General features: G+C 39.6%; 1 non-coding gene across 1 annotated transcript; it reads left to right on the plus strand.

Annotated features, from left to right (window-relative positions):
- The first annotated feature begins 219 nt into the window (after window positions 1-219).
- LOC133793296 (small nucleolar RNA R71) lies at window positions 220-326 on the plus strand. The gene has a single exon (XR_009874747.1). It is a non-coding gene; the product is annotated as a small nucleolar RNA R71 (small nucleolar RNA).
- Window positions 327-5,863: the final 5,537 nt, after the last annotated feature.

Below are 5,863 nucleotides of genomic sequence, written 5' to 3' on the forward strand. Positions count from 1 at the left end.
GCCGTTAGTGCATCTACTTCAAGAACTCTCGCCACCTTCCTACTTGTAGGAGCTCTAGTGTTTGACCATTGATAGTTATTACTTGCGATCCTTTCCAAAATCTCAAATGCTTCGTTGTAAGACTTGGAAAGAATGGCTCCATTGGCTGAAGCGTCCAATACCATTCTAGAAGCTGCATTGAGGCCATTATAGAAGGTCTCCATCTGTATACAATGTGGGATACCGTGGTGTGGACATTTTCTTAAAAGCTCTTTGAATCTTTCCCACGCGTCACTAGTGGACTCATCTTCCAGCTGCTGAAATGACATAATCTCACTTCTAAACTTTGCATTTCTGGTGGGAGGGAAATATTTGCGCAGAAACTTTTCAGCAAGATCATTCCAATTTGTGACGGAATCAGGAGGCAAAGTGTTGAGCCATGATCTAGCTCGGTCTCTTAATGAGAATGGAAATAGCTTCAGCCTTAATGCTTCTTCACTCACTCCTTGAAGCTTAAAAGAATCGCTCACCTCCAAGAATGAACGAAGGTGAAGGTGAGGATCCTCCGTTGGAATCCCGCTGAACTGCCCCACGGTTTGGAGCATTTGAAACATGACCGGCTTGAGCTCGAATTGAGCTGCTTGTATTTCCGGCCTCACAATGCCTGGATTTAACTCATTAAACATGGGGGCAGCGTATTCCCGTATTGCTCTGGCTCTGTCATCCGCCAAAACAATGGGATTAGTAACTTGCTGGCCATCCCCCTCATCTTCAACACGTTCAGCCATAGTGCCTCGACTTTTAGCCTTTTGATCTTTTCTCCTTTTTCTGAAAGTGCGTTCGATCTCGGGGTCAATAGGAGCAAGTTCACTGTCCTCTTGCTGGTTCATACACTGTAGGTACCTGAGATTTCACAACCCGAACCAACAAGGTTAAAAACAATGAAAAGAAATTGTCAAATAGTTGATAAAACAGAATTTAATTTTAAAGTCCCCGGCAACGGCGCCAAAAACTTGTTGTGAATTTTCTAACGATTAAAATATGCGCAAGTATACACAATCGACAACAAGTAATACAGTGATAATGTATCAAAGTTCGTCTCCACAGGGACTTTTCAACTAAATTAATGTAAAATCAACCAAAAACAACTTATAAAATAGTAACCATAACAAAGGAAAGAGTGGGTAATTAACTCTGAAAATAATTTTAGACAAACAAAGGAATTAAACCAAAAATCAGAGATTAAAATGACAAAATACTGGGTGGTTTTCAGATATAAGAAAAATGGGTTCGGGTGATTAATTCCCCTCGGTTCGTTCCAGTTGTTACAGCAATGGGTTAGCAATTATGACAGTGTTAACAAATTTCGTAAAACCCAGCAAGTTTTTCCCAAAACGTGCAATCTAATGTCTATACTCCCCTTCTATACATTCCTGCATGAAACCAGATTATAAACATTCAATTAAGCATCAAATCTGACGTTATGCAAGGTAGCAAAACATTCCTATTCTACTACTTACAATCACCTAAAACTAGATGAATCTCTTGCATCAATTGAATGGGTTCAGCTAGACTTCCCTCTTCCAAGTTAGATCTAGCTTAGCACATGCTAAAAATGGCCAATAATTAACAGTCAATAACAGTAAAGCACATTCAATTGAACAAAGACATAATCACTTAGCCATTGCATTTGTATATTGAGTTCATACTTGAGGGTTCATAATCACCCTAGCCCTTAAGAAATTAGTTCATAGTTGCAAACTTAAACATGAAAATAATACAGAAGTAATCCATGGAGTTTGCAGAAATTAGATGAAATTAATACAAAAAGAAAGAGATGGTGTAGGACGAATGAGTTGTGAGCTCAAATCCCCCTTATGGCATCAGCCTTCTTTCTTCTCTTTTGGTCGTACTCTTCTCAAATCTTCTCCCTGAAACCTCCTCTGTACTTAGCCAGCAGTTCTCTCCCTTTCTAAAATGGTCCCAAAAAACAGAAATAATACGGCCCCCCCTTTAATTCTAGGGTACTTTCCTTTACCCTAATTGGACAATCCAGATCATTTGCCTACATGTACTTTGTCCCACATACTCAGCTGACTCAGTACTCAGTACACTTGCCACCTTTCTACTTCATTTAATCCAGCTGGAGCATTGTTTTCACGAAGTCCTTTTTCTCTAGCTTCAGTTTAATTGCTAAGACTGACTGCTACAGCATTGTTGAGTTAGCATCCTCCCCTTTTCAGCAACATTTCCCTTTGATTTACAGTTCCCTCAGCTCCTGTTTTGTAAGCTTCCCTTTCCTGATTAATACAACACAGAAATTTACATAAAAAACACTGAAAAATATGACAATGCAAACACAAGGTCCCTAGCTACACAGACACACTAAATTGAACACAATTACAAGAAATAAAAACTCATTACTCTTTTGTTTGGTTCAAAAATTAAGTTTAAAGATGTGAAAATAACTCTAAATCCTAGAGTTATCAGCATCGCATGTCCGATTATCTCTGAGGATCCATGATTAGTTCTACCTAATGATATGACCATACCTTAGGGTAAATTATAATATTTATAATTTATGTGGTACAGATCACACTGGGGGTTAAGTCACGTGATGACCTCATGGCCTATCTAGGGTTTTCTTTATAAATACTAGGATCTTGGATAGAAAAAGGAGGTTGTTGTTTCTGTAATACAAAAACTCTGCCAAATTTAGAGAGAGAAACAGTAATAATATAGACTCGTGGACTACGTGGGTTTTAACCACCGAACCGCGTAAAAAAAGACAAGTGTTCTTTAGAGTTCTTGACTAATTTCTTTTGAATATCATTTTCTAATTACGGTTTATCATTTAGCACTATTTCATCCGAGCTACTTTAATAATTCACTATTGGCGAAAAACTGCGTCAAAAGGAACCATTATTCAATTTATAAGAAGGTATAGATTTCATATCTGTTAAACTATGTTCCCAGCCATATACATCATTGAGTCCCCAAAACAATTTTTCTTTGCCTGATCATTCTGACAAACCTTAACGCATGAATCAAAGTATCAGATGACATATATAGGAGTTCATAGTAACCTTAGGATTAAGATCATCATGTATATGATCATTGTTTGATGTGTTTGATTAATACTATGAAATAGTGTTTAAACAAGTATTAACAAATCACATCTGATCCAGTTCTATATATCACTATATATAAAGTACTTTCACTAAAGTGTCCTACAACACTAGTGACTCGGATCTAGGTCACATGTATTCATAATACTAGTGGACCGTACTAGCAGTATTAATCAAAAGATTCCATAATTTTATTTTACTGCAAACTATTTAAGTTTATTATCTTAATCTCGATCCTCCCATACCAAAATGAGATTAAGACCACATAAATAAACTTTGGAATTTTCTGATATTGACTTAATATTATCATATAATATCGGACATAGTCTATATATAATAATAATTCAATTCAATTATTTATTTCATTTAAAACATTTGTCAACTACAATTGCTTTAAGGGCATTTTTCCCAACAAAATTGTAGTTCTATCTTTTCTATGGGCTTCTCTCCATTTCATATAACTCTCTTGTCACTCTATCTCTCTTAATTTCTCTTTCACACAGTCTTTGATTTGGATCGCAGGAGGTGCATAACAGATCACTCAGCCAACATAGGAGGAGGGTTTTCCATTCTTTCACAGAACGTTGGTCTCCTCGCTTCAGGGTTTTACTCCAGCTCCAACATTTTCTGGTTTTAAAAAATTTCCCCTTCTTATTTCGTAAATATTGTTTGATTTGGATTTAGATATATATATATATATATATGTTTGTGTTTTTGGCTTAATTTTAGTTTAGTTTGTGGAAGGGGGATGATCTGTGTGTAAATATCTAGAGGAAGAGGGGAATGGAAAATCAAGCAGCTACCACTTTTAATGGAAATTTGAAGGCAGTGTATTCTTCTTTATCTTTTTCTTCTATGTTTTTTTCTTTTCTTAGTGAACCCATTTCTATTACAAAATTTCTTCACTGAGACCACACTACCTGCTTGTGAAATTGATAGAATGAACTTTTTTTTTTCTTTGACATTTCTATTGCAACCCCTTCTTATCAAATTGTGCGTGAGTCGCATTTTTTTAAGGGTTCTTATTTGTAATTGTTGTCTAGACTATTATTACAACAATTTTCATAGTATTATTTTATTTTAATATTTATGAGTCTTTTTAGTTGAAATATCTCTACTTGGTATGCATATTTTGAGAAATTTTGCTTATAGATTATGTATTGTCGTAGTATTGGTAGTATGTGATGACAAGTTTAGTTTCTTTAATAGTTATGAGTCTTTTTTAGTTGAATTATTCTCTATGTGTGTATATAAGTCTATTAGCTAATTAATATTTATAGAATATATATTATTGTGTTTATGTGCTGTTTATTTATCTAAGATTTTTTAAATTGCCACTCCTTTTCTGATTTACTTTTGTTTACGTGATTTGATTATATAGTTAACTGATTTAATTTGTTTAAGACATTACCATGTCTCTTCAGGGAGATCCTTTGTGCTATGTAATATCAAGGTTTTTCATGCTTTTATTGGCTTGACTGTTTAAGTATCTGGTGTGGATGCTCAAAATCCACCAAGGGAAAATATGGGGGTCTATCCTCATATAGCCTTAGGTGATCCGAGCCACCCGATCCTCATATAGCCTCGGCCATGCGAGGCCCTCACCCGTGCCCAGGCGCGAGGCCGTCGTCGTCACCTACTCAGCGTCTTGCGGGGTGCCCATATGGCTCGCGAGGCCGTGTCCGCGCATCAGCCACCCGAGGCCATGTGAGGCCCTCGCCCGTGCCCAGCCGCGAGGCCGTGTCCGCGTGTCAGTCACGCGAGGCCATGCGAGGCCCTCGTCCGTGCCCAGGCGCGAGGCCCTCGTCACCTACTCAGCGTCTCGCGGGGCGCCCATATGGCCCGCGAGGCCGTGTCCACGCATCAGCCACCCGAGGCCACGTGAGGCCATGCGAGGCCTCGCCCGTGCCCAGCTGCGAGGCCATGTCCGTGCGTCAGTCACCCGAGGCCACGCGAGGCCATGAGAGGCCCTCGTCCGTGCCCAGCTGCGAGGCCGTGTCTGCACGTCAGTCACCCGAGGCCACGCGAGGCCATGCGAGGCCCTCGCCCGTGCCTAGGCGCGAGGCCGTGCTATCCTCTCAGCATCTCGTGAGGGCCTCTCCCAAAGAGCTACGTGTATATGGCGACCTCGCCTCGATGAGTCTCGTCCCAAGGCCCCACGTGCATGATGCCAGTGTTCGAGGTGGCCCACAACAGACAAAAAGAATACGAACAAGGTACCTCTAAAAAGGTACGTACATGCCTGCAAGGATCATTGGACATGCCTGACACCTGTACCCGACAAATAGTGGTGGTTGGGAATAGTACGAGGAGTTACTACACCACCACCACGTCTCTGACACCCGTACAAGGCGAGTGGTGGAGTCATGAACGGGTACAAAAGCTGAGGTGCTCCCATGAACTCTGACTGTGTACCAGAGCCGACACCACTACATTTGATACCACCCTCCTGATAGTGTACTTGTGCACAGATTGGTCCCATGGACCACAGTGTATCAGGGGCCATTAGAGCCCACTATAAAATAAACTCCACTTCCATTTGGAAAGGGGTTGGAAAATTTACTGTAGCAAGTGCATCTTAGTGAATAAAAATTGATTTCACCATTGTTCTGTTACAATTGTTCTTAGAGTTGATACTTAGATTCTAAGAGTTTTTCTTTGCATAATCTTAGCTCTGTGATTTTTCCGACTTAACTTAGTTGACGAGTTCTCACCGTCAACATCTGGTATAATGGAAATTATTCACTTGTTAGTAT

Source organism: Humulus lupulus, chromosome 7 (assembly GCF_963169125.1).
Source record: "Humulus lupulus chromosome 7, drHumLupu1.1, whole genome shotgun sequence".
In the NCBI taxonomy this organism is placed as follows: domain Eukaryota; kingdom Viridiplantae; phylum Streptophyta; class Magnoliopsida; order Rosales; family Cannabaceae; genus Humulus; species Humulus lupulus.